This window comes from Polypterus senegalus, chromosome 10 (assembly GCF_016835505.1).
Source record: "Polypterus senegalus isolate Bchr_013 chromosome 10, ASM1683550v1, whole genome shotgun sequence".
In the NCBI taxonomy this organism is placed as follows: Eukaryota; Metazoa; Chordata; class Cladistia; order Polypteriformes; family Polypteridae; genus Polypterus; species Polypterus senegalus.
In genome coordinates, this window is record NC_053163.1 from 32,979,616 (window position 1) to 32,987,971 (window position 8,356).

Here is an 8,356-nt window from a genome sequence, read left to right on the forward strand (position 1 = left end):
TTATTTATTAGACTTTGCTTTATTGAGAATGCATATATCATGTAATACATTCCTAGTTGCACAAATGTTCTTTTTCCTTAACAAATACTGTAATTTCATTAATAAGTTTGATATACGGTATTGTATTTTCGCGTGTGTAACATCAAATGTTGGCAGCCCCGACTTTGATAAAGGTATGCATTGCTAACAAACTGGTGCAGTTCTCCTCCGAGGTTCTTTAAATCATCACAACTCATGGATGTTAAGATTATTACTAGGTCGTTTTCTCTATTAATCACGATTTTAAATCATGCTCTTTCAGAATGTGGCAGATGTAAAAGCTACAGTGAAAGTCAATGCACGGACCCTTTTGCTGCTCCGGAAAACTCCTCTCAAGACGGTATGTTCGCTGTTTGCACGAGTGAGTCCTGCAGCCGTCGGAATGGACCGTGACGATACTTGACCGGAGTCAGAGCTGTAACTGCAGTCGCAGACATCACTTGTTAGCTCTACAGTAGTTTAGGTGAGCTCCATTAACACTGCTGACGTGGGGACTACAGGAGATGTACAGCAAACATGTATTGTAAAATAAAACGTAATGTCAGCTTTGTATATACAAACAAGAACCTTAAAAACCGAGCATGAAAATCTTTTGGGTATCTATAAATGATAGGGTTAGTAAAGATATCCAATCTGGAAAAATGGAGAAAACTATGTGACCTTAATATGTCTAATTCCCCATGATCTTCATCCAGCTCTTTATGCACCAGTCATGGTAAATATAATTGATTAAACTTTAGTTACTTTAAATCAGAGTTCGCCCTGGCTATAGCCTCTTCTGTGCAGTTTTAACCTTACTTTAATATTCATTATATGTAATTTCTGTCTGAAAAGCTAAGTTTAGATAAAGAAACAAATATATTTTATACTTAGTTAGAAACCTTACAGATTACTAAACAAAAGCTGGTGCTTGCTACCAGTCCATCCACTTGCCCTGGCACTGAAACCCACTTTTATCTTGTAGGTTGTACTAGTCCTCAATCTTGGAGTGAAACAGGACTCATTTCCTTTTCAAACAACAAACATCTCTGGTAAGTTCATTGGTCTAAATTATTGACTGTGAAGGGTATATGGGATTTATACTTTATCTGTTTAGGTATAAGGCAGCAGCTGAAGGTGAGTAGTGGCTACAATAAAGATTTGAAAGTCAAGTGGTCCATTTTAAAAGGGAAAACTTTATGAAATACCAAAGTTTAATGGCAAAAATGTAACATTTTCGAATTAAATTATAATATACAGGATGTCCAAGCAGATGACATGTTAAGGGACCAGCAAAGGACTACCATGGGCATCTAGGTCATCAAGGTGGAAGGTAGAGACATTGGAGTCTATGCAGATGTTGGAATTGTTATCGACTGCATCGTCATTCTGGACAATCTGAACACTGTAGCAAGAGCCTGTGCAATGATGTTAGGGATGATTTATGCACTAAACCCGCAGTATCCCAAAGAGCTAAAATGCTACTATGAATTTGTGCAAAACCTATACTAAAGCAAATCAATGCTAAAAGGCTGCCCCCTAAACTTTTTGGCCTGAACAACATGATATGTGCAAATCTGTAGTGTCTGTTCTTGTCCTGTAAAGTATTTCTGTAATACTCTTAAAGTGAGGATTTTGTTCTGTTGTAAAGTTGTACTTTATGAGATTCTTCAAATGCGCAGTTTCATATGTCAACATCATGGCAAAGCAACATTTTTGTATACTTTTCATTTTCATTGACAAGGTTACTTAAAGCTTTGTTTCAAATTTTAGTTTCTATGGTTTCTGTCCTAAATTTGAATTTTTCAAAGTTTAACAACAGTTTAATACATTAATAAATACTATATTTTTATTTTATACACTAAGTTCAGTTTACTCAAAAATATTTATTAGTGATTCCTAGCATTAAAACACAGATTGAGTTCATTTAAAAAAAAAAAATATGGAGACCATTTATGTAAAACATTTAAGTAAACTCAACATGCATAACTAGTTGCAGTAAGGCACAATTATAGTAAAATCTACTCAAAATAAATGAGCTGATAGTACTAAAAAAACAATTGGTAAATATAATGTAATTATATAGAAGTGGATTTACATGCATAAATTTCGTGCAACAATTTACCTTAAAAAATGAATTTCAAAAAAACATTTTTTTCAGTATAACGGGCAGAGTGTTGTCGCCAACTTCGGATTTTCGAGGTATGGCATCACAAAGGCTGAAATCAAACACGTGAGGCTCATGCAAATAGGCTGCCAGGATTTGAAAAGGAGTGCAATTTAAAAACTTTGGAAAACTACATGGGGATTGGCAATGGATCTTTGCGTGGAAAATGTATATGGATACCGTTTCTAAGTAAATATCATTTATATCTGTCTAGAAAAAAGGGCGCATTATGATTAGTGCATTGAACAAACACAACCTGCGTGAACCGTAAGGTCAGCCACTAACTACTAACAGACTGGGTGGCAGGTCATGAAGTCAGGCAGATCTCCAGATATCATGTCCCCGCCGAACCAAATCCCCGCTCACGGGTATACAGTTACTTATTGCCTTTTTTTTTTTTTTTTTGGGAGTTTATCACCACCCCATCATCATGCACTCCCGAGGTCGGATGCCACCCTTACCAATATGGATGGAGCCGGGCTACTCACATAAGAGTAGCAGCGCTTTAGGCGCTTCTGTAGATTCCATAAAGGGAGTGAGAAAAAGCGCGGAAGAGGTTAATAAAAACTGTATGCGCAAATGGGGAGAGTAAGCATTAAACAGTAAATGCTCGGAGGGGGCACCTTGAGATTTATTTATTTTTTTACAATGTATATTTAGCTTGCGGTCTTGTGAAACATGAGCCAAGCACATCAGGCGCACCCTAAAGACTGGACGTGAGTTTTCGCACGTAGGCTCTCCGTTCGTATTGTATGCGTGTGGTAGCCTATGGAATTGGCTTGGAATTTTTTTTTTTATGTTAGTGGTGGGCGTGCAGCGATCATAAAGGAAAATGCATATGCGTATTTTCTTTTATTTTCCCTAACACTGCGATCATATATTCTCATTATTTTCAATACAATTATAAATGGCGCTGCCTTACAGCTCCGGTGACCGAATTCGAGCCGCTCACTTTCTGATCGTTTTCATCAAAGCTGGATTAACCATTAAGTAAAATAAAGCACGTGTTTAAGACATCAAGGGAAGTTGGGGGGTTGGCTGGGTTGGGGGCGGGTGTGCTGCACAGAAATTTTCCATTACCGGATTTACCATAGACCGTATAGAGCAAACCTGCAATTGGTGCAGCTGAACCAGGTTCCACAAAAAAAGGCTCCCACATTAAACAAAATAAAAAATATATATATCCATACATAAAAGTAATAATGAATTAGTAATAACAGAGGGCAATGATAAAGTTTAATGTTGTAACTGCCACACGCTCCACCGAGGCTCACGTGATCGCTCTCGTCTCGGTCAGGTCGGCTGTCCCGTTCAAGTCGTACAAAGCAGCTTATATATATATATATATATATATATATATATATATATATATATATATATATATATATATATATATATATATATATATATATATATATATATATATATATTTGCGGGGGCACCAAACTCTTTTAAGTGCTTAGGGACTCTAAAGGTCTTAATCCGGCCCCGGTTTTCACTGTGAACGTTTTCAGGGTCTTTACTGCCAAACGTGCAGTGTAACGCGAAATTCTAACTGTATGCATGGAAAATTTTGCCCTCCTCTGCATCCCGGCTAGTTATATGTTACTCCCCGTCTCTAAACCGGCCCGGGGCGCGTAAGAATGCCCAGTGATGGCCTCTTATCCCGTCCACTGAGGATTTCATCGTTGCGCCCAATGTTAGGCTCCGTTCTATATATGAAAGGAGGGGGTCAGTATATTAACGACCTTCACTGAAAGGTGCTTCCAGTTCCAAACAGCAGGCCCACTGCTCTACACTTCCACGCTTATCTGAAAGCGAACTAGACACAGGTGCACAGCAAACACCTTCTCCTCAGTGGAAGCAGTGGGAGAAAGAGAGCCCGCGTGCACGAGGACGACCTGTGCCAAACGGACATGAAGTGACTCGCCAGTGAAGCGAACTGATGCTGCGGGGGACGCGCGTGAGTCACCGTGGGTGTAACGTCACTGGGCAGAGCGGCTCGCGCTGGTTTAGTCACGTGGTAGTTCAATGGTAATGGATATGCAGCCTCATTCATTCTATAGGTGAAGAGCGTCAGGTGCCTTAACGGGTGCACAGGAGTTGTTTAGTGTCACGTCTGGCGACTATGGAAGAGCTTAATCCAGTAAGCCTACATGCATACAGTGTGTTCAGACTCCTTTACTTTTTCACATTTTATTATGTTGCAGTTTTGTGCAAAAACTTTTTAAATTCATTTATCCCCACATCAAGCCACACTTGATACCCTAGAATGACAAAGCAAAACGAAACACTGAAATATCTCACTGACACAAGTATTCAGACCGTTTGCTATGACATTTGAAATGTCGCTCAGGGGCATCCCATTCTGTAGCTCATCATTGAGATGTTTCTCCACCTTGTTTGGAATCCAGATGTTGTCAATTCAAATAGTGGCACATGATTAGGAGAGGCACACACAGCTGTCTATAGAAAGTGCCACAGTTGAGCAAGCCATGAGCTCAGAGGAATAACCAGCAGGATAGGATTGTGTCAAAGCACAGATCTGGGCAAAGCTACAAAGGTTCTCAAGAGCACAGTGGCCTCCATAATTCTTAAATGGAAGGTGTTTGGAACAACCATGACTAGAGAATCCATTCCCGGACGGGTTTATCTATTCCCGGGAATTCCTGGGAATCTCGGGCTCCCGGGGATGACACAGTGCACGGGCATCTTACATGTGAACGGTTTTAGAACAACCAACACTTATTTTTAATAAAACTACTGCAATATGTTGACACCAATAAAAGTCTAACCTTATCTACAAGCAGTTCATGCTGTCATATAAGTACATGTATCTAGTTCAGGGGTGTCCACACTTTTTCGGCTTGCAAGCTACTTTTAAAATTACCAGGTCGAAATGATCTGCATAGTTTTACAGTCAAATAATGCAAAGAGTACGCTACACGTATTTTGCCCTTTGCGTTGCACCACGGCGTGTGGTTCATTTATTTGACAGCATGTAGATCGGTGTAATTACATTCATGGCATTCGTCGTCTGAATCACAATCTGATTGTATGGGTGCATGTGGGATGACCAGTGTGTTAGAAGGAAAGAGATCTCAGACTGGCCGCCCTTTATGTCAATCAAGTGGCAAATGCCATAGGGAGGATATATGATAGATTAACGTTTAAAAAAATTTTTTTTTGAATGCAACGCGATCTACCTGATCAGGTACTGATACACTTGTTCTAAACAACCCCGGCTCTTGCCATTGCTTTGAAACACCACCATTTCAGCTTTTACTGATGCATCCAGTTTCTTGTCATCATTCTGTGATGGCAAGTTTCTTGGCACAGATAATGCGGATGCAACAGACTGACGCATTGCAATTTCAAGTTACTGTTCAAAGCTGTTGTCTGACAGACGTCAATGAAGTCTGCCCCGTCCCGGCATTCGTGAGCTGCAGAGTGCAGACTCCTCCCAGTCCACTGTGCTCAGTCTTAATGGGAGCTGGGAGACTGACAATTGCTGGTGGTTGACTAAATTAATCTGCAACACACTACACCGTGGGCCAAAAAACCGTGCCACTTAATTATTTTCAACTATAACTCTGTTATTTCTTGATCGATTTTTACACTTTTACATGCTATATATGTGAGTTTGGCCGTTCCTGGTTTCCTGGGAATTACAGCAGTTTCATTCCCGGGAATGAAAATGTCCGGAAATCCCGGGCTCCCTAACCATGACCCTTCCTAGAGCTGGCCGGCCAGTCAGGAGAAGATTGTCGGTAAGAGAGATCACCAAAATCCTGATGGCCACTGTGGGAAAGCACCAAAGAAGCTGTGTGAACATGAAAGAAATTTCTAGAAGGACAGCCATCATTGCAACACTCCACTGATCTGGGCTTTGTGTCAAAGTGGCTCTGCTCACTGAAAGACACTTGACTGTCAGAAACAAGATTCTCTGGTCTCAAGAAACCAAGATTAGCATCATGTCTGATGGAAACGAGACACCTCTCATCACACCACATCACAATACCATTCCAACGGTGAGGCATGGTGGTGGCCGTAGCATACTGTTGATTCTGGTTTATTTTGTTTTGTTTTGTTTCAAAAAAGACTAGTCTGGGGTGAGTAAAAACCAAACGGAGCAAAGTACAGAGATATCCTTAATAAACACCTGCTTCAGCGCACTCTGGACCTCAGACTGGGTTAAAGGATTACCTTCCAACAGGACAAAGGTGCTCCAACTAAGCACTGTTACTGCCGAGATTATTCTAAACCCTTATGCTCAGCAATTCAATGCATTTCATTGGTATATGCCAATCATGCTGAGAATGAACTTTCTTCTACGTGCTTTGGCAATGCTCATTATTTGTCCCCTTTTTGCTAAGCTGTTTCTTCTTTAATGCCTGGTGCTTTCTTCTTGCTTGATGACAACCGTCTTTGTAAAGTGGATGCAGAAAGTACTCAGACCCCGCCACTTTTTTTATTCACATTTTCCTTTGCTACTTCCTAATGCCCATATCCTTTACATTTATTTTTTCCCACATCAAGCAACACTCAGTACCCCAGAATTATAAAGTGAAAACAGGACATTAAAAAAGGATTTCAAATTAAACATAAAAAACAAAAAACTGAAATCTCGTATCTGCACTCCTTACTCAGTACAATAGCAGCCAAGAAACACCAGCACAAGACACACCGGCTATGAAACAGTAAAAATGGTAAAACGTCTTGTTGTAAGTGCACTTGGCCTAAAAACAAAGGTGTCATTTATTGAGTTGCTTTGTTTGCTGCCGTCAACCGAGAAAACTCACATGTCCACCCAAGAAATGTTAGAGCGCCCCTTTTAGTAACTAATAAGTCGAGAAAATCAATAAGCGCTCAATGGCGCAAATAACAGCAAACACAAGGCAATATTCCTTGATAGGTTCCGGCCTTGACAGCAAACCGTCAGGTTGGAGCTCCGTCCGGCAATCTGCTCATGAATCCTGCACCATCCGGAGCATCTCAGTTTTATAGTCGCTGGACCGGAAGGGGCGGAGTCAGAGCTGTGAATGAAAAAAGAGAGCACACCATCAGCGACAGCACCCCCTCGTGTCCTGGAGTGGAAGTACATATCTCTGATGAGCCCAGCAGGTGACCCTCTTAGTGCATGTGTGTCACTGTGCAGTATCAGTGTGGCATCCGTGACATAATGAGCGTTGTCAGTTCTTTTTTGTCCCCTATACAGAGGTCGTTAGGTGTCAACTGAACACACTACTACGATTATAGGTGATGCGTTTAATTTCTGAAAAAGATATTAGTATACAGTGCATTACATTTCTTTCTTTTTTTATTTCACTAACATTGTTTTAAAGCAAACAACAATCCATATAATCAAATCAAACTTAACAAATCCAAAATTCAAAGAAACGAAACAGAGAAAAGTTGGCCAACAAAGCAAATCTTTGAAGCAGCAAGGAAGGAATAGGATCCTCGTCCCCAATTTAGAAGCTTATTCTAAACTGTTATTGATAAGATCCTGCCATGCTTCAAAAAAGGTTTGAACATTTTTTTCAAAATGTCTTTAAGTTTGTTTGGACAAAAGAGCATAAACTTGATTTTAATTATTGCTATTAAAGTGCAACACTCAACTAAACCTTGCAGATTTAAGTAATTATTTTTACATAACCTGAACCTTAAACACTTTTTTAAAAATGTAGCACATTTATTATGTAGCGGAAACTTTTATATACTTGATTTTTGTCAATTACATTGTAAAAGATATTTATTCATACTTGGTCAATCAATCAATATTTCTTCAGAATGCAGATGTTATTACAGTCAAAGCTGCTGATAGACAATGTAAGATCATTAATAATAATGAAATTATTATATTGAAACCCACAGTGGGTGTACTATCTAGGCCATTCAAAAAGTGAAGAACAAGTAATAAGAAACTAGTCAGGTGGCCAGAATGAGGACAGCCTGGCATTCCCGAGGTCCTCGGAAATGCAGAGAGAGTTTTATAGATGAGCGCCCACTCAATGAATTGACAGGCTTTGCCACCATGGACTAACCTTGCTGTGCCCACATGCCAGGAGCTGCCTCAGCACAGGAATGGCATTAATGCCAGCAGCTTTTGCATGGGTATTTTGATAATGCGTATACTGTGACAAAATATGGAGTCACAGCAAACAGAAT

General features: G+C 40.0%; 1 long non-coding RNA gene across 1 annotated transcript; it reads left to right on the plus strand.

Annotated features, from left to right (window-relative positions):
- Window positions 1-313: 313 nt before the first annotated feature.
- LOC120536219 lies at window positions 314-1,708 on the plus strand. The gene is made up of 3 exons (XR_005635066.1): window positions 314-502; window positions 1,004-1,070; window positions 1,279-1,708. It is a non-coding gene; the product is annotated as an uncharacterized LOC120536219 (long non-coding RNA).
- Window positions 1,709-8,356: the final 6,648 nt, after the last annotated feature.